The sequence below is a fragment of the Peromyscus leucopus genome, chromosome 4, assembly GCF_004664715.2.
Source record: "Peromyscus leucopus breed LL Stock chromosome 4, UCI_PerLeu_2.1, whole genome shotgun sequence".
NCBI classification, from domain to species: domain Eukaryota; kingdom Metazoa; phylum Chordata; class Mammalia; order Rodentia; family Cricetidae; genus Peromyscus; species Peromyscus leucopus.
This window is the reverse complement of record NC_051066.1, coordinates 37,043,367-37,067,335: the sequence shown is the minus strand read 5'-3', so window position 1 is coordinate 37,067,335 and position 23,969 is coordinate 37,043,367. Positions and strand designations below refer to the sequence as shown.

At 39.1% G+C, this 23,969-nt stretch overlaps 1 protein-coding gene and 1 pseudogene across 15 annotated transcripts in view; both read left to right on the top strand.

Annotated features, from left to right (window-relative positions):
- Baz2b (bromodomain adjacent to zinc finger domain 2B) overlaps positions 1–23,969 on the top strand; it is a 245,851-nt gene that overhangs the window by 96,290 nt on the left and 125,592 nt on the right. The window lies entirely within an intron of this gene.
- On the top strand, positions 11,843–14,143 carry LOC114694018 (annotated as a pseudogene).

Here is a 23,969-nt window from a genome sequence, read left to right as displayed (position 1 = left end):
TTTGACCTCAGCAGAATTAAGAAAAGAACAATTACCTGAGCCGTCCCCTTACCTGGCTTAGTTTCGTCACGTGAGCATTCCGGTTACGGTGAGCTAAGTGCTCCCTCCACCTGCCTCGCAGTTTGTTTACCAGGAAATCAAGATGTGTAAACTGCAGGAAGTACTATTTGACCCTCTCCGACAGTATCTCATTACAATAATTGCTAATCTCTGAATAAGACAGCCATGTTTGGTGAGAGAGAGGTTGTGTTAGGTGGATTGTAGGTGTTTCAACAAACAGAGCATTGCAAATGCTAACTTGAATTGTGTTTTCATTGTAGCGCTTGATAAAAGACATATAGTGACCTTTGGGGTCAGCAGAGCTAGGATACAATAGTAAGTATTCTTTCAAGCCTTTCAACTGAAAATATCGGGGCTTGTTGTGGAGTGCTGTCTCTGCCCTGAATCGAAAGGATAATGGCTACTTCCTGATTAAACCCTCCACAGTAAGCTGCCAGTGTTGTGCTGAATGTCTTTCTCCTGCTAACGAGAGCATTTGCTGTTTTCTTTATTGTGTATCACTGTGTTTTCATTGACTAGTCTTTTAGAAGTATTTCCTGAACTTGAACTTACATTTTGAGTAGAAACTACTGTTTTAAGTTTGGAGGATTTTTTAAAATTCGAAAGTATTTCTGTTTTGTATCTTAAATCCGACCATCTCATATACTAACTGTATATATTTTGGTTAAGAAACAAGCTTTAAAAAACCATTAGCATGATAAGTTATAGTAAGCCGCCACCTGCATAGTGCTCTCAGCAAAAATCCTGAAATAACATGCAGTAAATCTTATTGTTTTCAGACTCTGGGATAGATTCTAATTTATTTTCTAGAAGAAATTTCTGTTTCCATGCTGTCATAATGTATTGTTTTAATTCTTATTGAATTGTTTTCTTACATTAATTACAAGGGCCCTGTGATAGCAAAATGAATGTTAAGTACTCAAAGCATAAGAAGGAATAAAGAACTGCTTAGCTTTAATCCTGGAGCTGGCAGCCACCCCATCTGTGGCCTTGGGACAGTCATTTAAACTGCTTACCTTGTTTTCTTGTTTCCTACACAGGTGCTTAAGTAAAATGTGTTTATTTATTGCAATACAAAATATAAAGGAAACACATTTTACAAGTGCTTTATAAAATAGAGAACTAACTTCCCAGATGGAAGCATTAGTGTTATTAGTATATAGAAAAGCAGGAGATTCACGTTTTTTACAGTGAAATGATCATCTAATTTAAATACAACTTGTTTTTCTTAACCCTTCATTACCCAAGAATTATGAATATTGTTGGATACATGACTAAAATAAGAAGTAGGTGGCTGATAGTTAATTCAGTCGAGTCCCTAGCATGCTTCTGACCTTTGTAAGGATGAGCTTACTTAGAGAATAGAGAAGAGTGTATATATTATATGCTGGGAAGTGTAGGTTATTTAAATATTATCATCTTTAATATTTAAGCTCCAGTTGTAAGTATTTTGTTCATATAAGAGATAACATTTTAAAATTATTAAAAATTAAATGCAGTTTCTGAAGAAGGCTATAGAATCTAAAATAGGCAAACATTTAAAAGTATTCTGGGGAAATAAATAATCTAGCTTGTGTTGAGAGAATTGAGGTACCTTCTTTTCAAAATGCTTATCAAGTTCAATTTGATTCAGTAGTTTTAAATATAAGTTATTGTTGTATCTCAGAAGGTTCTAAATATTATGTTTAATGTCAAGTTATGAAAATAAAAGTTACAACAGTGCCTCTTTCATTTGGTAGTGATAAGTAATAGATGCCATTTATTGTTACATAGAAACCGATAGGCTAATTTATCATTTTATATTCATGCTAATCACATTAGGCACGGTATCACTGCTTCCCTTTTCATTGCCGAAGAAATAAGTGTAGAGAATTTAAATACTGTGACTAAGGTCCTTTTGCCAGTGTCAGACTCGGGTGAGAAACACTAACAGAACCCAGAATCCAGAACTCCAGAGTCCTATAGAGTCTTTAAAAAAAAAAAAAAAAAAAAAGACACTTTATATTTTGTTGATTATAAAGGTGCCTTTGGTTTAGATGGATTTATTTATCAAATATTTTAGAGTGCCTCCAAGTTTTCAGACACGGTATGAAGTAAAATTACTAACAGTTGGAAGCCAAACAAAACCCTTGTCTCAGAAAGATCACAGTTTTAATGTAAGAAGTAGAACATTAGCAGGCTCTGATAGTACAGTGTGATAACTGATAAAGTGCAGTTCAGTACACAGTGCTAAATGCTGTATAAAGTGATAGTCACTATATTGTTTTTATTTAAGATTATTATTGCTATTACTATTACTATTTTGACATTCTGATGATAGAGCCTTAGAGAATGTTGGGTACCCTACCACTGGACTATTCTAGGTATCTGGGAAATAACAGTAAGTAAACCTTCCAAAGATTCACTTTTGTATAACATATAGTTCTGGTGGAGATAAACTATAATGAATAATTTGTGAAATATATGGCATGTTAGACTGTAAATGTTACTAAGCAAGAGAGAATACTAAAGAAAGGGAGCAGGGTCACGTTTGTCACTGTTCTGGGCTCTGGAAGGACTTAACCAAGGTGGTGATTGATCAATGATCAAGGTAATCTATGTGCATACCTTTCCAGGCCGAAAGCATTTGGCAGGGCATGCCTGTTATGACCTTAGGAAACAAATGGAGGCCATTGTGGTTAGAGGTAAGAGTGAGGAAGAAGGGAGAGTAGGAAGGGGTATTTCAGGAAGAAGGAGGAGGAGAGGCTGTTCACACGAGACCCTTCAGACCCCTGTTAGTTAGGACTTAGTGGAACTCAGGCTTTTGCATAGATCTAGTTTGTAGTTTTAAAGGATCATTCTATTGGCTGTGTTGAGAATAGGCTGTAGTCATGGAACATTGTTACAGAGTTCTTTAATCTAACAGAAGGGAATGGCTTGGTAGAATTTAAACTCTGGATGTTTTGAAAGGTAAAACTGAAAAGCTTTCTTGGTGATGCTCACAATGAGAGGGAGAAAAGATGACTAGAAGGATGATGTTGCCATCACATCAGCTGTGAGATGAAGAGGTTTTCCAGGTGAACCATGGGTAGGGATAAGGAATCAGAACTTTTTCCATGTGGTACATTTTAAGTGCCTAATAGAAGTACAAGGAGAGATGCAGGAAGGCTTCCCCTAGACGATAACAATCTAAATTGATATTGAAGAGTGAATTTGACTTATCCCAGCGTAAGAGATGTTTTCGCATAAAACTCACAGGGGTTCCCTGGAAAACCTTTACACTTTGGTGTTGTCTTCTTTACATACTTACTAACTAGAGTAGCATCCAGTCATCTGGAAAGTATTGTTATTATTACTTTTAAATTATCTTATGCATTGCATTGGTGTTTTGCCTGCATGTATGTCTGTGTGAGGGTGTCATATCCCCTGGATCTGGAGTCACAGACAGTTGTGAGCTGCCATGTGGGTGCTGGGAAATGAACCCAGGTCCTATGGAAGAGCAGCCAGTGCTCTGAACCACTGAGCCATCTTTCCAGCCCCGAGTGTTGTTATTTGAAATGTAATAAAGTTGTTTATGTCAAAGAACTAAGTATCCTGGATAGTTAAGTTTTCATAGTATTTCAGTGACTAATCATGAGCTGTACTTGAGTGCTTTAGCTGTTGATTCTCACCATAGTGCTGCAAGGTAAATATTATTCTCATTTTACATGGTGACAAAGTGGGGACAAGAGAAATTATTGTCTCAGAGATTAAGGGTGTAAGGACTTTTTAATTGATAAAGAATGGCTTTTAACTTGTGTTTTGTCAGCGTATAGACCAGCTTTGGCCTCCTTTTTGGCTTCTGTGGTGGTGTGGCAAGTGCTTTTCCTTGACTGGAACACTAATCTCCAAGGCACTAGTACTTGTTTTCAATGTAAAAATGAACTGTATTTCAGTACAGATTGCTACTGTACCTGGCTGTTGAAACAGTTTTGCTTTGGAGACTGTTTTTTTTTTTTTTTGTTTTTGTTTTTGTTTTTCAAGACAGGGTTTCTCTGTGTAGCTTTGCGCCTTTCCTGGAACTCGCTTTGGAGATCAGGCTGGCCTCGAACTCACAGAGATCCGCCTGCCTCTACCTCCCAAGTGCTGGGATTAAAGGCGTGCGCCACCACCGCCCGGCTGGAGACTGTTTTTATAAGTACATGCCTTTATAGCACTTAACATCATATGCTGATTTTTTCTTTTTTCTTTTTTTCTTTTTTTTTCTTCGAGACAGGGTTTCTCTGTGTAGCTTTGGTGCCTGTCCTGGATCTCACTCTGTAGCCCAGGTTGGCTTCGAACTCACAGAGATCCACCTGGCTCTGCCTCTCGAGTGCTGGGATTAAAGGTGTGTGCCGCCGCCGCCCGCCGCCGCCGCCGCCCAATATGCTGATTTTTTCAAAGGACTAGAAACAGTTTATTCAAACTTACTACACTTATCTTTAAAGTCTTCTACTTTATTGTCATACTCTAACTTAAAGTTTTGTAAGTATAATTTATTTTAATGTCATCGTAATCATTAAAAAAGCTATTTAAATTATTTGGTTGGCCTCCAAAATATCTTTAAGATAATTATATCTAAAATAGCTGTAATTTTCATATTTTAAATAACTCTGCTAAGAATTAGAGTTATATGTGTTGACTGTTTCTATTTAGGCATAGAAAATGTTAGCGTACACATTAATAATATGTCAGTGTATTACTCATTTTTAAAGTATTTATTTGGACAGCATCTTGGTTTTTATTCAATCAGGGAAAATGAGAGCCAAGTGGTTGCTTATGCCTAAAATTCCAACACTGAGGTTCATTTAGAAGGATTGCCTTAGAGGCTGAGGCCAGCCTAGGGTACAGTTTGTTTAAGGCCAATCTGAGATACAGCGAGATACTCTACAAACAATTTTTTTTTCCTTTTGAAAAAAGGGCAATCAGAATCTTATGTATTTTTCTGGAATGGTTCCCCCTACCATTTGTTATTGAAATTCCCACTTAATGTGTTTGTTCAAGTGTAGGACTGGATTCCATGTTGCTTCACATGTGTTGGGTTATTAGATCCTGTTTTGACAGCCTGAGCCACTACAAACATATTCTGGCAAATAAAATCCAAACAAATATTAAGTATGAGTATTGATTTGATAACTTAAGCAATTTGCTCAGTGTTATAAGCAATGCATAATCAAATATTAAATGTGTTACAGTAATTTTAAAACATTAAGCATCTCAAAAAAGGATCCAAGATCAATTGCTAAATGAGTGAGTTATAGAAATAAAACACTTTGACAGTAAGGGAAACCTGGTAAATAGAGTTCCAGAGGAAGCATTTTCATTAAATGGACCAGAGTGAGATCCCTGAGCACTAAAAAAAAAGCTTCAATCCCTAGTTTATGAAACAAATTTCCTGAGATAGAATTAACCGTCTAGCAAATCACCCTACAGTACATAATTCAATATATATATATCCCAAAACTTGCCATTTGGACTAGGTGTTTTTTTTTTTGTTTTTTTGGTTTTTTTTGGTTTGGTTTTTTTTTTTTTTTTTTTTGGAGGAGCATGGTTTTTGGTTGGTTGTTTTTGTTTTTTGCTTGTGGGTGTGCTAGGCAAGTGCTCTACCATTGAGCTATAGTCCTACTCCCAACTTTGGCCATTTTTTTTCCATTTCTTTGGAGACAGAGTCTCACTATAATGCCCTGGCTATTTACTGTGTAGACCAGGCTACCACAGAGCTCCCAGAGATGTGTGTCTTTCCTTCCCAAGTGCTTCAGTAAGAGGCTATATGGCACTACACCTGGCTGTGTGACCATTTGAATGTATCTAATTCAGTATTGTGCAGATATTCCTATTATTTCCACAATGTTCTCACCACCCAAAAATTCGGTAATTGTCAAGCAGTAACTCTAATCTGTTTTTGTCCTATAAATCTCTCATATTCATACACTATGTTATTGGGCAGGCTTATTTTACTTAGCACAAACCTTTCGAAGATGATTCCTCTTATAGAATTTTCAGAACCTCGTTGCTTTATATGATTCAATTATGTAAATAAAGAAGCATGATCTACCCTTGTGTGTATATATATAAATATATATTTATATATATACCATCCATTTATATACTAATGGCTAGAGTATACTAGTATCTGCTCGAAGTTTCTGTGGTAATATTATGCTTAGCCTTTTGGGAATTGTCATGCTTCAGTTGAAAAGAATATTCACCTTAGGAACCTAGTATTATATAGAAAGCATGGGCTTGTGGGGATTTGGCTCAACAATTAAAAGTGCTTGCTACTCTTGCAGAGGACCAGTTTTCCATCCTCGGCACTCAGGTCAGGAGGCTCACAACCAGCTCCAGGGCATCTGACACCCTCTTTTTGCCTCCCTTGGCATCCACATACATGAGTATGCACAGATACATCAGCATAAATAAGAAATAAAGTAAAATTTAAAACGCAAATTATGGAAAAGATGAGGCTGAGTCATTATTGCTTTCAGCATATATCAGATATTTTTCTTTGGAAAAAAGAAAAAGAAAAGCAGCTGTATATGTGTTATGTGTGAGAACATGTTTGGGTATAAAGGGCTTCTGTTTATAGTGAAGCTATCAAAAATGAAGCATTCTGGGTGTACACAATCCCGGTCTGGGTGAAGTATTTCACAGGCTGTGATTACTGAATCTGGATTCCTCATTCCCTGGGCACTCTTTATAAAAGAATACCTGTTGATGTTTCTATAGGTAATCCTTGTAACTTAGTGTGTTTCTGTCTGTTTCTTCAAATGAAAGTTTATTTGGTGTATCTATGTGGCAGGGTTTTCAGAGGCTTCTAAAGTGGACAAAATAGATACAGTAGTTAACAGTCTACTGGTAGGAGACAGACAACAAATAATAAAATTTGCATAATACATAAATTAACGGTTTTATCATAAGTTCTAAAAAGTGCTGGTGGTGATGGCATTTCACATTATGACCAGGAGAAGTCTAACAAAGAACTGATGTACCAGGACAGTTGGCCATTCTGTAGAGGATTTCAAATCCTGTGCACATGTCATTTGCAGAGTTGAGTTGCAGTGATAGAGAGCTTAGGTCTAAGGATGTTAAGTGTGCTGCCTGCGTCAGGTGTTTGTAGTTAGTACTGGACAGGAAATGCAGGCTTCCATTTGCCAGTGTTTCTTCTTGTTTTACTTCATTTACTTTTGTTTGTTTGAGATAGGGCTTTTCATAGGGGTCAGGGTAGGGCTCAGTGGCAGAGTACTTGCCTAGCCCGTGGTAGGCCACAATTTTAATCCCAAAACATGTTCTTTCAAAAGCAAGATGTCACCCAGGCTGTTCTCAGACTCCCTAGCTAGGGGAGTAACTGGGGCTAGCCTTGGGCTTCTGATCAGCCATATTCTCCTGCTCCTGAGTGCTCAACTCCATTTTCATCCTTTTGTGTTGCTTTGCACTGAATGTAGTTGCTCTTGTCTTTATTTGAGAAAGTCCTTACTGTGTAGGCTAGGCTGGCTTGGAACCTGTTCTCCAGCCCAAGCTGACCTCCGGGTTGCAATCTTTCTGCCGCATTCCATGTGCTGGAGTTACAGACATGCACCAAACGTCCAGCTTATGGTGGGTGCTTTTCTTACTTAGAAACAGGAAGGCAAATGAGGGTGGTTATTAGCTATGATATTATTACAGATTTCTGTGGCTCACTGATAGTGTGCAGAAACACCTAAAAGAAATGGCTGCTTTAGAAGGCTAGGAAGACGTCGGCAATGACAAAACTGTTCTTTCTGTAAAGAATGAAAAAGATCTGAAAGAATCGTATTACATGAGGTCATATTCATGACAGCAGCCATCACTTCAGCATAAGTTAAATAATGGTTTTGTGTGTTTGTGTTTTACTATTATGGCTATGGGACTGGGTTAACAGATGAAGGAGTTGAAGTACAGGGTTTCGGTTGCTTAATAGCTTGAACAGGGGTGTGAAGGTCTGGAGCAAAGCAACCGAAGCACTGAAATGAATGAATATCAAAAGATCATTAAGGGAAGCCGGGGTCTTATAAAATTAAAAAATGGAAATAGAATTAAGAAAAAAAATACAGTCATGGCGGCTCCTGTGTGTAACCCCAGTACTTGGGAGACTGAGGTAGGATGACTGTGGGTTTGAGACCACCCTGGCTGGAAGAGTGGGAACCTGCCTCAGAACAGGAACACTAAATAAATGGTTTTGTTTTGTTTTTCAAGACAGGGTTTCTCTGTGTAGTTTTGGGGCCTGCCTGGATCTTGCTCTGTAGACCAGGCTGGCCTTGAACTCACAGAGATCCGCCTGGCTCTGCCTCCCAAGTGCTGAGATTAAAGGCGTGCGCCACCACTGCCTTTAAAAAAAATTCAAAGTTAGTAAAAGTGACAGGATGGAATAAATATAGGAAGCATCATTATGGCCAAACACATACATGTTCAGGCCCTTTACTATTTATTATTGAGCTTTGAGTGATAGATTAAGTGAAATATGCAGATGTAATTGATCAATATCCTACCCTCTCAAACTTTGAATTTTTTTTTTAAAGATTTATTTATTATGTATACAGTGTTCTGCCTATAGGCCAGAAGAGGGCACCAGATCTCACAATAGGTAGTTGTGATTCACCATGTGGTTGCTGGGAATTGAGCTCAGGACCTCTGGAAGAGCAGTCAGTGTTCTTTGCTGAGCCACCTCTCAAACTGTGTGGCAGACATTTTGTCAAGTTGTTACTGCTTTTCAACAGTGATGAAGTTGCTGAGGATCCAAACAACTCAAGTAGGGACAGACGTCTCCTTCCCTCAGAAGGCTTTAGGTTCTGTCCTCGCCTGTCTAGTACTGCTAAAGAGTTTTGAAGTCGCTCCTCCAGATGGAGAGCAATATGATTGTGTTAGGAGCCTTCTGGGCAGACCGCGGGACCACAGTTGCCAGATCCACCACCCACAACAGTCACATCTACTGTCGGTTCCATATCATAAGCAGCAAAACAACTCGAGGATGCTAGTCGGAGAAGCTGTATGCACGCCAGGCACCCTGTCAACAATGCTCTCACTCCAGGTTGAAGACTTAGAGTCCCTCCAGGCCTACTAGCTTACACTTGCTCTCAAGAGCCTGGAGCAAGAGGATCACTAGAAACTTGAAGCCATACACAGAAAATTCTAGGCTAGCTAGGGATACATAGTAAGACCATGTACTAAAAAATACAAAAATAATAATTTGGAATTGCTTCCCAGCTTCTTCCCCTAACAGCAGTCAGCCTTCTCTTTTAGTTGAGCATATCTGCAAATGATGGGCGCTCTATGTCCAGTTATAGGAGAGCAGCCAACGCTGACCTGCTCCAGGATAAGCTCCGGGCCATGTCTACTGTTACCAGCAATATTGCCGTCATGAATGAAAACAAGAATTGCTAACCTCAAAAGTGGAATAATGATACCCGACTTACCTACCTCTAGATTTGTTGTTAGGTAAAATGAGAATATATGTGTATACTTTTCATATTGCAGTTTTAGTGATTGTTGTGTGTTTTCATTCAAGCCTTCAATTGAGATTTTACAAGCTCAAGGCTCTAAGGAAGACAATAATGTCTACTTCTCAAGGTAGAAAGCCACAGATCTGAACACTGCCATGTGGCTTAGTTAGAATTTAATTAGAAATAGACAAGAGTAAGGAGAGAGGAACCAGATTTGCATGTGAGTCAGAATGCTTCTCCAGTCCTGGGAGGCCTGGAATGTGAGGACAAGTTCAGCAAGGAATGGAAGGACTTTGCAAGCCTGTGAGAGCCTAAGGTGTGACACATGGCGTGGATTAAAGGGGACTCATCTGTTTGGAAATATCAGAGTGAGGGGGAGAGAGCTTTCTATTTTTAGTAAGGACCTGGAGTTTTTATTTGTATTAGAGAGGTGCAGAGATACTGAAGAGTTGAACTAAGAGGGTGGCAGAACCAGTTTTCTATCAGGCATCACTACTTGAAAAGTCAGGATCACTACTGACATGGAAAACTAAAGAAAAGGAGGGGTGGGGGTTAGAACTCCCAAGGTGACTGCAGTGTTTACAGTGAAGACTGAGTGAGGTTGTGGACAAAAGGTGTCCAGTAGCATCCTTAGACTCCCTTTACTGCAGCATGGCCAGTCATGTGACTGCTTAATGAGGTTGTGAAACAAGTCTGGCCCTCGCTTGGTTCAAACTAGTTAGTCCCTAAACTGGGCTCAGGTGGCTTTAGCTGGGTGGCTTTTGTTTTGTTGTTTTAATGCTTACAACATGGTGATGCAAGGTTAATGAGCACAGAGAGTGACTTGAGCCCCTGCTTTATTATTTCCCTGTGTCTGTCACACATGAAGTTATAGGTGCTCTACATTCAGTCTTGAACAGAGGCCAGAATCAGGAATCAATAAAGTCAAATAATATTCTCTCAGAGAGAGATCCAAAAAGTTTGTTTTCAACAGCTTTATGGAAATCTGATTTACATATCATACATTTTACCATTTCAAATGTCATTCAGTTTTTAGTGGATTCTCAGATTAATGTATCTATCAACACAATCAACTAAAATATTTTATTGTCACCCAGAGTAGCCCAGTTCCTCATTTTCTCCCAACCTACTCACAGCTCTAAGGGACTGCTACTATGGTCTGGATTGGGATTGGTTTTTTGTTAACTTCTTGACCTCTTATCTTTCTTGACCTCTTATGGAACTGAAAATAAGGGTTCACACAGATATGCAGAACTGGCAAGACAGCTTTATTCAAAGTAAAGGAGTAGTGCAGATTAGGCAAGGATACAGTATCAAGATTGACAGTGGGTCACATGAGTGAGGAGTCTCAACTCCAGAGAGGAGTTTGGTTCTTTCCTTTGGGACATTGATAATTTTCACGTGAACTATACATTTTAATATATATTAACCTATCCTTTGTAATATATTCTTTCTCTTTTTATTATTTTCTGAATTTCATATATTTTGCCCCGACGATATCCTCAAGTATTAGAATATCATTAGATTGCATTTGAAAGGATTGAGACCTTACATAACAGTGCTGAGAAAGGAATTTTAATGTGACGTCCTAGAAGGGATATAGTACACCCAAAGCCTTGAGTTCAATCCTAAGCATCACAAACAAAATGAAGCACTTCATATGCACATCCCAAATGTGTCTTTATAAGACCTGCATTGAATGTATGGACCGTCATTTGACAGAAAAATACAAGGATATGATGGGTATTAACTATGAGCCAAAATGTTTTGTGTATTTCAGTAAAGTAAAATAAAGTACTAACCAATAGTAAACTATTCTAAAAGTGAGCTGTAAAATACTCGACGATTCTGAAGGTAACCTCTAGAAACACTTTATTAAATTTAATAAGACTATGAAAGGATTATTAAAGTTAATATGGTCTGGTGACTTAACCAGACAGTACACCTGCGTCAACTACAGAATAGTTGGTCCTTTAAATGCTCGTGTAAGGCTCCACTTCAGATCTTCAAAGGCTAGTTTCTGTTTAGGCCCCTCAGAAGGCTAAGCGTAGGAGTTACCATGTGACCCAACAATTCTATTCTTACATATCAATCTATTTCTAATCTGGATTGAACTATATATCTACATAACCACGGTATACCCATGTCAGTAGTCAGTGTTTGTAAAATCTAAAAGTAAAAATAACCCAAAAGATCATTAAGTGGTAAATGAGGTGGTAGGATAAAAAGTAAAATATTATTCACCAATAAAAAGGAATAAAGTAGCCAGTTGTGGTGGCACACGCCAGTAGGATTTGCTGAAGGAGGCAGAGGCAGGAGGATCAGGAGTTCGAGGCCAGCCTGGGCTACATTTAAAAAAAAAAAAAAAAAGGAAAAAATTATTATGTATGCTTTAAAATGGAATAACTTTGAAACATGGTTTTAGTCATCACAAGCGATCTCTGCATGATTATTTTTATGTAAATTATGTAGAATAGACAAATTCATAGAGAATGAAAGCTGGTTAGTGATTCTGACACGGGAATCAGAGAATAATTTAGTGAGCTGGACTGTTTCCGCTACCCAGTCCTTCCTTCTGATAGTGCGCTTAGCTGCAGAGCTCCTCGCTTTCATGTATATGAATACATGTCCCTTTCTGGACAGTGGGCTAAGGTCTCCTCTTCCAACAACCAGTTTCTATTCAAATATATTCCCAGTGTATTTGAGTAGGAAGGAAACCCAAGCCCACCGGACTTGTTTGGAGTGAATACGAATTAAGACCAACTTAATGTCTTCAAGTAAAAGTTTAGGGAAAATCTTGTATTTATTATCTTATATCTATACATAATTGGCCATGCATAAGATTAAAATATGATGTATTGTGGGGAAAGACATGCCTAATATAAAAAGTTAGTACATATTGCTTAAAATTGGTAGTTAATGTGTAAATTATCAAGTCCAAATGGAAAGAACTTGGTCCCTAATTACTGAAAAAAGGAACACTGCAGTCTGAACAAAACTCATTCTTTAATTATGAACTTATGAAACTAAGCATAAACTAAAAAGGAAAAAGCAACACAGTTACCTAAAACCAAACTAAAATTTTGCTATTATCTAAAGTTCACACAAGATTATCCTCTTTGGAGGGCGAAATTGCCAGGGTGTGGGTAATCTAGAGGTAAGCATGTATCCAGGTTTACCTGAGAGAGAGAAGTGCTTGCTGTTGTAATCCTCTGGACATTTCAGTTACCTTTAGTCCCATTGAACTGATGAAGAAGTGGTGTTGACTTACTGAGCTTTCCTAGTCTTGCCTCTTTCCTTTGGCAAATCAAGGCAGTTTTCTTCTACATTGTGACTAATCTACGAACAAAGCATCTAGCCGGAAGTGTGCTAGGCCCTCCCTCTCACGATAGCTCTTTGAAGTATAATTAACCCCCATTTTATTGATTCAGAAACTAAGGCTCAACAGATATACTGCTGTGTGCTGTATAACACAGTGAATTTGGGAACTATAGAGCAGTAAAAAGTCAATGTAATTAGCAGCTTCCGGGGTAGACACTGAAACTCTCCGTTGTGACCTGGAGTTAGTCAGATGCATCTGGGGGGATAGATCCACTCTGGGGCCTTTTAGCTTTCACTTCAGAATAGGCTCAGGCATAGCTTTCTTCAGTTATCCTGGATCTGGTTCATCAGACAGTTTTAACAGTCTCCTTTATATGTAACAGATTTCCTCACTAAGCAAGATGTCAGCCATTTAGGTCAGCATGCTGTACAATAGTATTTTCAGAAGGATGTTGTTGTAGTTATTAAACACTTGAAATATTAGTGATGTGGTTTAAAATTACTCAGGTTTAATGTTCAGTTTTTTATGCATGTGATTAATAATAGCCCTATTGGATAATAGGATGCCACCCAAGTTTGACCCCGAGATCAAAGCCTGAGGATCACTTGAGGCGAGATGGGTGCTGTATCTATCTGCCTTGGCCCCCAAGATCAGTCCCCTGCTCTGGGTCTGTCACCAAAAAAAGTTGGGATGACATTGCCAAAGCACCCAGTAACTGGAAATGTCTGAAGAGTACAGACAGTGAAGCTGACCATCCAGGACAGACAGGCCCAGATGAGGTGGTGTCCTCCGTCTGATCATCAGAGCCCTCACGGAGCTACCAAAAGCCAGAAAGAAGCAGACAAACATTAAACACATTGGAACTATCACTTTTGATGAAATTGTCAACATTGCTGGGCAGATGCAGCACACTGGTCCTTAGCCAGAGAACTTTCTGGAAATATTAAGAAGATTCTGGGTACTGCACAGTCTGTGGGCTGCAGTGTGGATGACCTGCATCCTCATGACATCATGGATGACATTAGCAGTGATGCTGTGGAATGCTCAGCTAGTTCAGAAGCAGGGACTGAAATAAATGGCAATTAAAAAAAAAAAAAAAAGACTCTTGGGTCTGTACTCAGTGGAATGCAGTGTTTGGACTATTGGAAGGGAAACCTATCAGGCATGTAAACAGCCTGAGCAGTGCTGAGAAGAGGCAAGTGTGGCATGATATCTGTTAGGGAACTTTCTGCCAGCCTCTTAGGTTGCAAGGAAAATAGCTCACAGAAACACAAGTAAAAAGCCGGGCGGTGGTGGCGCACACCTTTAATCCCAGCACTCGGGAGACAGAGCCAGGCGGTCTCTGTGAGTTCAAGGCCAGCCTGGGCTACCAAGTGAGTTCCAGGAAAGGCGCAAAGCTACACAGAGAAACCCTGTCTCAAAAAAAAAAAATGGTGTGTATCCAAATGTTTCAGAGAATTAAACTCAAAAGGATAGGTCTAAGGAAAAGAACCTGGGATTAACCATACTCTTACCTCTGAGGGCCACTCAGTTTCTTTGTACATGTATTCTTCCATTTTCCCAGCCAATTTTGTCCTGGCTAGTTTCTGTCAACTTGACACAAACTAGAGACATCAGGGTAGAGGGGATCTCTGTTAAGGAATTACCTCTATCAAAATGGCCTGGGGACATGTCTGAAGGACATTGTCTTGATCAGTAATTGATGTGGGAGGTCCCAGCCCACTGTGAACAGTGCCATCTGTGAGCAGGTAGGCCTGGTCTATATTTAAGAAAGTTGGAGCTGGGCAGTGATGGCACACACCTTTAATCCCAGCACTTAGCAGACAGGCAGGCGGATCCCGGTGAATTTGAGGCCAGCCTGGTCTATAAAGCAAGGCCCAGGACTGCCAGGGCTGTAGAGAGAAACCCAGTCTTGAAAAAACAAATGAAAAGAACTTGGTCCCTAATTACTGAAAAAAGGAACACTGCAGTCTGAACAAAACTCATTCTTTAATTATGAACTTATGAAATTAAGCATAAACTATGAGGAAAAAGCAACACAGTTGCCTAAAACCAAACTAAAATTTTGCTATTATCTAAAGTTCACACAAGATTATCCTCTTTGGAGGGCGAAATTGCCAGGGTGTGGGTAATCTAGAGGTAAGCATGTATCCAGGTTTACCTGAGAGAGAGGATGTTTATGAAATACTTTTTTTTGCTTGAGGCACAGTCTCACTTTGCAGCCCTGACAGGCCTCAAATTTATGGCAAACTCTTCAGCCTTCACCTCCCAGCGTTGAGATTATCTATGTGAGCCACAACATCTGGCTACACATATTACTTGGGCTTTGTTGTTGTTGTGTTATTTTGTTTCCTGAGAAGGTAGAGTGTCGGGCTACACAGACTGGCCTTGAACTTACTGTACACTGAAAGGAATTTTGAAATTCGGATCCTCTTGCCTCTCCCTGGGATTGTAGGTGTCAGCCATGGCACCTGCTTTATATGGAAGGGGTCAAATCCAGGAATTTGTGTGTGCTAGGCAACTACTCTACCAGCTGAGATGAATCCCAGCATTATATGTTACTTTTGGTACACTGATTTTGTGTTCCTAAAACTTCTGGCTGTCTAGTGGAGTTGTATCCTTAAATACTGCAGTAAATTGTAATGAGGGGGCCTGTTTTTACATGTGGTTGAAGGAATAGCGCAGTGAAGATTATTTCAAGTAATTTCTGGGTACTCCAGTTTGATTTTGTGTCCCAATAGAATCTATTCTGGGGATCCAAGAACCACATCCATTGTGTTAGTGTAGCCAGTGTTGTTCTGAAGCTGGTGGGTGCATAGTGCACCATAATCAAGTGAGTGCTTATGGATGGAATACTTTTGTCTTTGCTCGGGCTCTTTGTTTGGTTTTTCAAGACAGGGTTTCTCTGTGTAGCCCTGCCTGTTCTGGAATTCACTTTGTAGACCAGGCTGGCCTCGAACTCACAGAGATTCATCTGCCTGTGCCTCCAGATTGCTGGGATTAAAGGTGTGTGCCATCATACCCTGTTATGGATTGAATTCTAAAAGTGTCAAGAACTTATATTTTGTTGTGTAAACTGAGGTTTTTGGCAAATTAAAAATGAGAACTGTAGATATAAAAATTGATAAAAGTTTGTAGTTAGGAGCTTGAATTGAAAGTGTTGCTATGATGTTATTAAAAACGACATAGTTACTTTTATTGAACTATTTTCTATATAAAGAATGTGGTCATTCTAGCATGGATTTAAGAGAATTCCCGTTCTCAGGTCAGAATTTTACACCCTGATAATAGCAGAAGCTCTTAGCTACTTTTTGTTGTTGTTGCAATGATAAAATGCATTGACAAAGTCACTCGAGAGAGAAAGGAGAACCTGGTGGTGAGGATGCATTTAATCCCAGAACTCGGGAGAGAGAGGCAGGTGGATCTCTTAGTTTGAGGACAGCCAGGGCTACACAGAGAAACAGTCTCAACAAACGGGGGGGGGGGGGGGGGGAGAGGGAGAGAGAAGGGATGGGAGAAGCGTCCATCATATTGGGGAGACTCAGTGGAAGGAGCTTGAGTTCATGCTCTGACATCCTTCAGTTATAGACTATTATCTAGAAGTGTAAGACGAAATAAAAGTGTTACTCCCCAAGTTGGTTTTAGCCAAGGTGTGTTATCATAGCAATAGAAACCCTAACTAAGGCACATTACCAATTTGGCTTCTACTCAGGTAAGCTTCCAGATTGTTAGGCATAGTTATTCAAGTTCATAGTTGTGATCAGAGTAAAATATGGTAAGTGCAGTGACTGTTGGGGAACTGTGACTTGTTCCAGTTTTAGTTGTCACTAAGGATGTGGGCACAACGACTTTTCTCTGGGGTAGTCAGATTATGTGGCTGTGAGGCAGGGTAGAGAACACGAGAGACCATGTAAATGGAAGTAGGAGAAAGTTTTGGGACATGGGTGAATGAAGTGAGTAGAGGATTCTGGCTGTGATTTCAGTATGATCGGAGAAGTGAAGTTTTGAGGCTGAGGGTATAGCTTAGTGAGTTTAGCATGCACATGGCACCAGCCTTAATGCCCAGCACTTGGAAAGGGAGAGAAGGAAGGGGCAGCAGCTTTGCCAGGCCAGTGCAAGAGCCCCGGCCTGCAAAGTCTGCGGTTCTTTCCTTAGTAAGGGGAGGAGCAATGATGTGCTGTTCCTTCCAAAACAAAGCAAAACAAATGAAACAAAACCAAACCAATGGAAGGAATAAAATATGATACTAACAGTGGCTATCTCCAGCAATCGATGACTACAATATTAGAGATTTCTGTTTTGTTAAGATTTGGTTAGGGCCAGATGAGTTGCATCCATATTAGTAAATTTTAGTATATGGATGGATTCCATTGCTATATGTGAAATAATCTATTTATTCTATCCTAAATTTAAAAATATGACAAGGGAGAGATTTGATTACCTTACACATTTCATATTTATAGTTTTATCTGTTTTGTTCCACTTTTTCTAGGTATACATATTTGTTGTAAGTAAATTTAATCACAAGAAGAATTAAAACATGGATTTTTCTATATTTCAAACCCTAGCATCTCTGAAATTTAGGGAAAAGTTAAGGATCACTCTCTGGTATGCACTAAAAAGAAAGTAAAGGAAAAAAATCGAGTTTAATTGGAACATAAGCAAACAGGTATTTCTCTGGTTCTTCCCCCAAAGTAGAACCTCGTTTCTTGAATGGTAAATGACTTCAACTGGTGAAAGAGGTCTATTTAGTTGAACATTCTTTATTTCTATCCAGAGTTCGACCTTCTTTGAGTTAATTCGGTCTGAAGTTTTCTCAGCTTCTTGTATCTTCAGGTTTGTTTGTGTTTAACCAGAAATGTAAAGTATCCAGCCTTGTGTCTTCCACTTTCTCAGCACTGGACCCTCTGTCCTCTGCTCCCACAATTCTTTCACTGTCAATGTCAGAATTTGTTTAGTCACCCATGTCTGTAAGTCTTGGTTGTCTATAAATCTTTATTCTCTCATTTACTAATATTGGATAGCTACTGATGCCCCTCAACTTCATTTATGCTGTTTAACCCAGTGAGTCTGTGTGTGTGTGCAAGTGCATATGTTACATGTGTGTATGTATGTGTGTGTGTCTGTCTTATCTATGCCACTTTTAATTTGTTCATGATAATTCACATTATGTATTGAGAATCAAGAATCTGTGGTATACCCGTTCATTACTAGGGGAAAGTATAGATAAAAGCTGGAAGGAATTGGCTCTATGACCTGGTCTCGCTATGATACTGTGATAAAGAGTAATATTGCCGGCCAACTGCACTAATGGATTGCTTTTCAAAATACATCTGGTTCTTGCCAGGTGGTGGTGGCGCATGCCTTTAATCCCAGCACTCAGGGGGCAGAGGCAGGCGGATCTCTGAGGTCTAGGCCAGCCTGGTCTACAGAGTGAGTTCCAAGACAGCCAGGGCCAGAGAAACCCTGTCTAAAAAAACAAAAACAAAACAACAAACAAAAAACTAAAAAACATCTGGTTCTTTAGTGAAAACTTGTTTATTGTCCTTTGCATTTTATGATTCTCTTTGTTAATAGTGACTGAAAAGAAAGCTGTAGAGCAGATCATTTACTTCCTTCTTCTGGACTGTTCTGAGAGAGTGCACCGAGTGCTCAGCGCTGGCCAACCAGGGAAGCAGTGTTGGACATGTGATTGTGCTGTCCTTCTAAAGCTACTGCGGGAACACATTTTATCTGGTCATTATCACAAGATGCTTTCCTGTGCCAAATTAAAAAAACAACATTACTTTTCTCCTTTAAGATACAAAAAGTTATTGTCTCCAATCAAGTGATAGTTTTTAATATAAAAATTGGAATAGATTGAAAGTATAAGAAGGAATGGAACACACACATAATCTTACCACCCTCAGAAAAAACTGTTACCATTTTGCAGAATGCCTCTCAAAGTTTTTTTTTTACTCTGTTCATATATACATACATATATCACAAATATTTTTATATGTCATCACATAACTAAATATATATACTTTTTAAAACTAGATCATTCTACATGTTATTTACGTTTCTTTTTCATTTCACATTACATCATTAGAAAATAAGATTGCTAGAAGTTTAAATATTTAAGTTTATTAGCCAGTCATTGTTTATTGCTTTCAGAAATATTTCTAATATTTTCATGATTTGTTAGCAGCTGCTTCTCCTATTTATTTATTTATTTATTTATTTATTTATTTATTTATTTATTTATTTTTCTGTCTATCTTTTTTTGTTTGTTTGTTTTTTTGTTTTTTGTTATTTGTTTTTTGTTTTTCGAGACAGGGTTTCTCTGTAGCTTTGGAGTCTGTCCTGGAACTAATTCTGTTTACCAGGCTGGCCTCAAACTCACAGATCCACCTGGCTCTGCCTTTCTAGTGCTGGGATTAAAGGTATGCGCCACCACCTCCCGGCTTAGGTTCTGTTTTTTAATGGTTAGGTTTTTTTTTTTTAATGGACCATTTTAAGTATTTTAGAAAAAAAGGCCATATCAGAGACTTTTATATGCTTTTCGGTTTTTCTTTTTACTTATTTAGGTCCTTGGAAATGAACTCAGAGTTTTGTACAAGATAAGCTAAGCTCTTGTGACTGAAACACCCTCCCACCCTACTTATCTATTTATTCAACTGACATTCTGTCACATGTTAATTATTTATAGGGACTGATCCACGGCTTCCTGTTTTATATGCTTCAAAACAAAACAAAACAGGCTGGGCAGTGGTGGTGTGTGCCTTTAATCCCAGCACTGGGAGGCAGAGGCAGGCAAATCTCTGGGAGTTCAAGGCTAGCCTGGTCTACAAAGTGAGTTCCAGGGCAGCCAGGGCTACACAGAGAAACCCTGTCTCGAAAAAAACAAAAACAAAAAAGCAAACCAGTGTCCGGAATGAATGTGGCGTTCTAATTGTGTCCTAACACAAATGAAATCAAAATGATAAGACCTAGGCACTGTCCACGGCAGCTGGTTCTCTACACTGAGCTACATAGCCCACGCCCTGCCCCTTTTGTTGTTGACATAGTTTTGCTGTGTAGCCCAGACCTGGCTTTGTATGGCTTCTAAGTGTGGTTTACTATGCATGAGACCCTGGGTTATATGCCCCAAACTGCAAAATAAAGTAAACTTTTCATTTGTTTTTACAGCTCATTAGGAAGATTGTTCAAGAAAGCTACCATAGCCTTTACCATGACAAGTATATCTGTAGCTCTATTACATGGTATACCCAGGCTTGCTTGGCCAGAATGTCGAGTTAATAAACAAGCCTCATCTGTCTATCTGTCTGTAATGCTACAGATGCAAATGGAGTGGCTTTGTGGATCTTGTTAGTGATTTTAATTTCTATCTTACATGTAACTGCAGTATTATAGGATTTAAGGTACAAAGTGTCAGTCATTAATTTATGTACATATTTTTAACAGTGGCTGCTCTATGAAGAATGGGTTTTTGGTAAGGAACATGAAGGCATTTGTAAATAGAGTTAGGGATTTTACCAGCAGCTAGAGTAGAGGAGGGACTGACCAGCGTTCTCATCAGGGTCAGATAATACTCTAAGCTTTATGGCTCTCATAGTTTATCACAGCTACGTTGTGGCTATGCAGAAGCAGTCACCACTAGTAAAGGAAGTCCGACCCTAAACAGACAAAAGCAGACTCTGCCGGTAGACTGTTGTTGGCCGGGGCTGTGCTCTGAGTGACATAGATCAGTGTGGTCACTATGGTGATGGAGAAAAATGGGTAAATTTCAAATTCATAGTAGAAGAAAAATTGAGATGAATTGAGTCTGATAGGACAGAGGAATGGACATGTTCGCGTCATCCCTCTATAGGGATATCGGAGTCATGGCTTATATGTGGGATGCGTTTCAGGATTGAACATAACATTGCATAAAAGTTTCATCTGGTTTATGTTTGCAAACCACCTTAAGTCCCATTCAGATTTGTGCCAACTTGTATCAACAGCTTTTTTCAACTTGTGTTTGACGTGTTCTTCATCTCTCCCCTGCCTTGGGTGCTGCTGCTTTCCAGAGGTTCCTCACTGTTTCTGTGAGAGTGCCAAGCGTCTTCCTTAGCTGACAAAGCTTCCGGTCTCCTGTTTGTTCTTTGGAGTGTCTTGTGTTTGGGTTAGGTAATCAGACATTGTTGGTTTTCATCTTTCGTTTCCTTCTTAGAAATCTCTAAGCTTAGTCAATATTTAAAGCCATAGATTATACCTATGGTTTAGTTCATCTAGATATTAAGTCTTGTTCACATCCTCTGTTAATATTCCCATATATCTGTTTTTTATGTCTAGGATAATGTCTTCCCTACAAACATTTCATTTCAAAGTAATACTTAATCTTTTGGATAGAAAAGGATACTCCCTGAATAGATTATTTACTGAGCAGTATAAAAATCAGTGCTTTGCTTTTGGATTATTTTCTCATGTTCAGGTCTCTTGAGGTCTCTAGAGTAAATTTTTTTAAAAATTTAAATTACAGAACCTGTAATTTAGCATGGTGTGCATTGGAAAATAGGAAAAAAAGCAACACAGGGCCACGGAGAGCTCCACTGGCAGAACTGCATACCGTGCACACGTGAGGACCGCTGCGTGGGTGCCCAGCATCTGCTCAAGTGCTGCTCCTGGTAACGTGTGTTTGGAACCGCAGAGTGAGGCTGGGGTCAGGGCACAAGGGACAAAGACAGATTCTCAGAGCTCACTGGCCCGCCGGTCTAGACACACACACACACACACACACACACACACACACACACAGAGAGAGAAAGAGAGAGAGAGAGAGAGAGAGAGAGAGACAGACAGACAGACAGACAGAGGGAGACAGAGAGAAAAAAAGAGAAATATAGATAGAAAGAAAGAAAGAAAGAAAGAAAGAAAGAAAGAAAGAAAGAAGAAAGAAAGAAAGATAGATCGATAGATCAATCGGTCAATCGATCTTACTCTAACCCAAGCTGACCTGGAGTTGGCTCTGTGGCTCTGTGGCCTCACATCTGAGGCAGTCGTTCTGTGGCCAAGTGTGGGATGAAAGGAGTGGGCCGACACTCCTGGTTTGGGAATTTTGTTGTTTAGGAGAGGGCTTTTTTGAACTACCAAGCTTGGAAAACTCATTTGGACTTGAGGGGTAGTTTGCTTCAGTCTTCAGGCACAGAAGCTAATATTTAGGGGAATCCAAGACTGTCCCAATCAGGCTGAGCACAGAGTGCCTGATCACCGAGTGACTTCTGTTCAGGCTGTAATTGGTCATCTGCTTATGGTCAGAATTGAAAGTGTGAAGTAACAAGGGAATCGATTATTTCATATATTTGTATTTGAAATCATAACAGACTACCTAATTACTTGAAATAATAATATTTTAAAACTGTAGGTAAATGTTTTGTTTTGCTTTGCTTTTGGTGTTTCAAGACAGGGTTTCTCTGTATAACCCTGGCTGTCCTGGAACTTGCTCTGTAGACCAAACTGACCTTGAACTCAGAGATCCACTGCCTCTGCCTTCCACATGCTGGGGTTAAAGGTGTGCAACACCCCCCCCCCCCCCCGCTGGTAAATGTTTCTTGATAGAATTACTTGCCTGTGTATATATTATATTCACAGTAATGTCTGCTGTCCAGTAATATCTTTATGCCCATATTTCCCACAGACTCTTGATAGAAACATTTTTGTTTGCTGTTTAGCCATTGTTTCTGTCTGCTACCTGATATCTTGGAGTTTTATACATCCAACTGTTTAATTGCTTTAGTGATTTTACAATTTTATTATTATTGTTGTGTGTGTACACCACAGCACAAATATGATAGAGTTCAAAGGACAATGTTGGGGAGTCAGTTTTCCTCTTCTACCTTATGTAGGTTCCAGGGATCCCAGGCTTGTGTGGCAAGTGTCTTCACTTGCTGAGCCGCCTTGCTGGCTGTAGGAGAAATGCTGGAATAAAAGCATTTGTCAGAACCTCCCGAAAACAATGAACTTGTAGCTCTCTACTCTTAGTGGATCTACTAAGGTAAAAGAAGCAGTGTACTGTCTGGCTCCTGGTGATCTTCCTAATTGGCATTATATTAAAAAAAAGGAAGGACTCACTGAATCTTCTTCTGTATTTTGGATTCCCACAGAGAACTCTTGGGGTATTTAGCACAGTTTTCACTGTTTAATAAGCGTTTCCTTAGAGAACCATCAAAGCCTGTTCCTTTATAGATGGATGTCTAACCAGTACTGCCCACGCCAGTCTGTGACTCCTGGGATCAAGTGACTCCCTCCCAAAGCTAAGTTTGTGGGTCCTTGCCTTAACAACTGACTTTATGAGAAGCTTCTCATACCCCTAGTGAGGAGATGAGACCCAGGGCCTCCCACATGCTGTGGAAGCACCCCGCCTCTGAGTTACATCCTCAGACCATACAGCTACATTTTTAGCTGTAAAATATGGGTGCACATGAAATAAGGAAGATAGCTGATAGCATGATACTTTTAGTCCACATGTCTCCCTTCCCTAGTGCACCTGTTCAGTTTATGACTACCAGATGTAAGCATTCATTAATTCTGTGGTTATACAAAAGAATATTTGATGTACATGAGTTTGAACAAGAGTACCTGATCATTGATTTCTTTTTCTTTTTGTGTACATACATAAAATCATCAAGCAGAAAAAGCTTTTTGTGGTCTTTTGTTTTCACAAATTCTGATTTTAACATGTCCTCAAGATTGTTACAAATAAAGATCATTTTATTAAAATGAGGTAAATCTATCTTTTCCCTTATGAGTATTATGACAAATGCTGACTGCATGTCATTTATTACAGTTTTATACAATTTGGAAAAATTTTTAAATATTAGACTCTTAGAGGTATGCTAATAGAATATGTTGAATATAATTTTTCCATTTATTTTCACTGACTTTAGCTTATAAAATCAGTTTGAATCATTGTACTATTATTATATACTATATATGTTATTATATACTATATATGTTATTATAGTTGTTTAGAGTTATACCTTCAAAGAAGAGTGCTGGGAACCAAGCTTAGGTCCCCAGAAGAGCAGTAAGTACACTTACCTACTGCCCATCTCTCCAGCCCCCAATTTTATACTCCAGTATTATGTGTTAAGTTTTCAGTTATGCTCATTTTT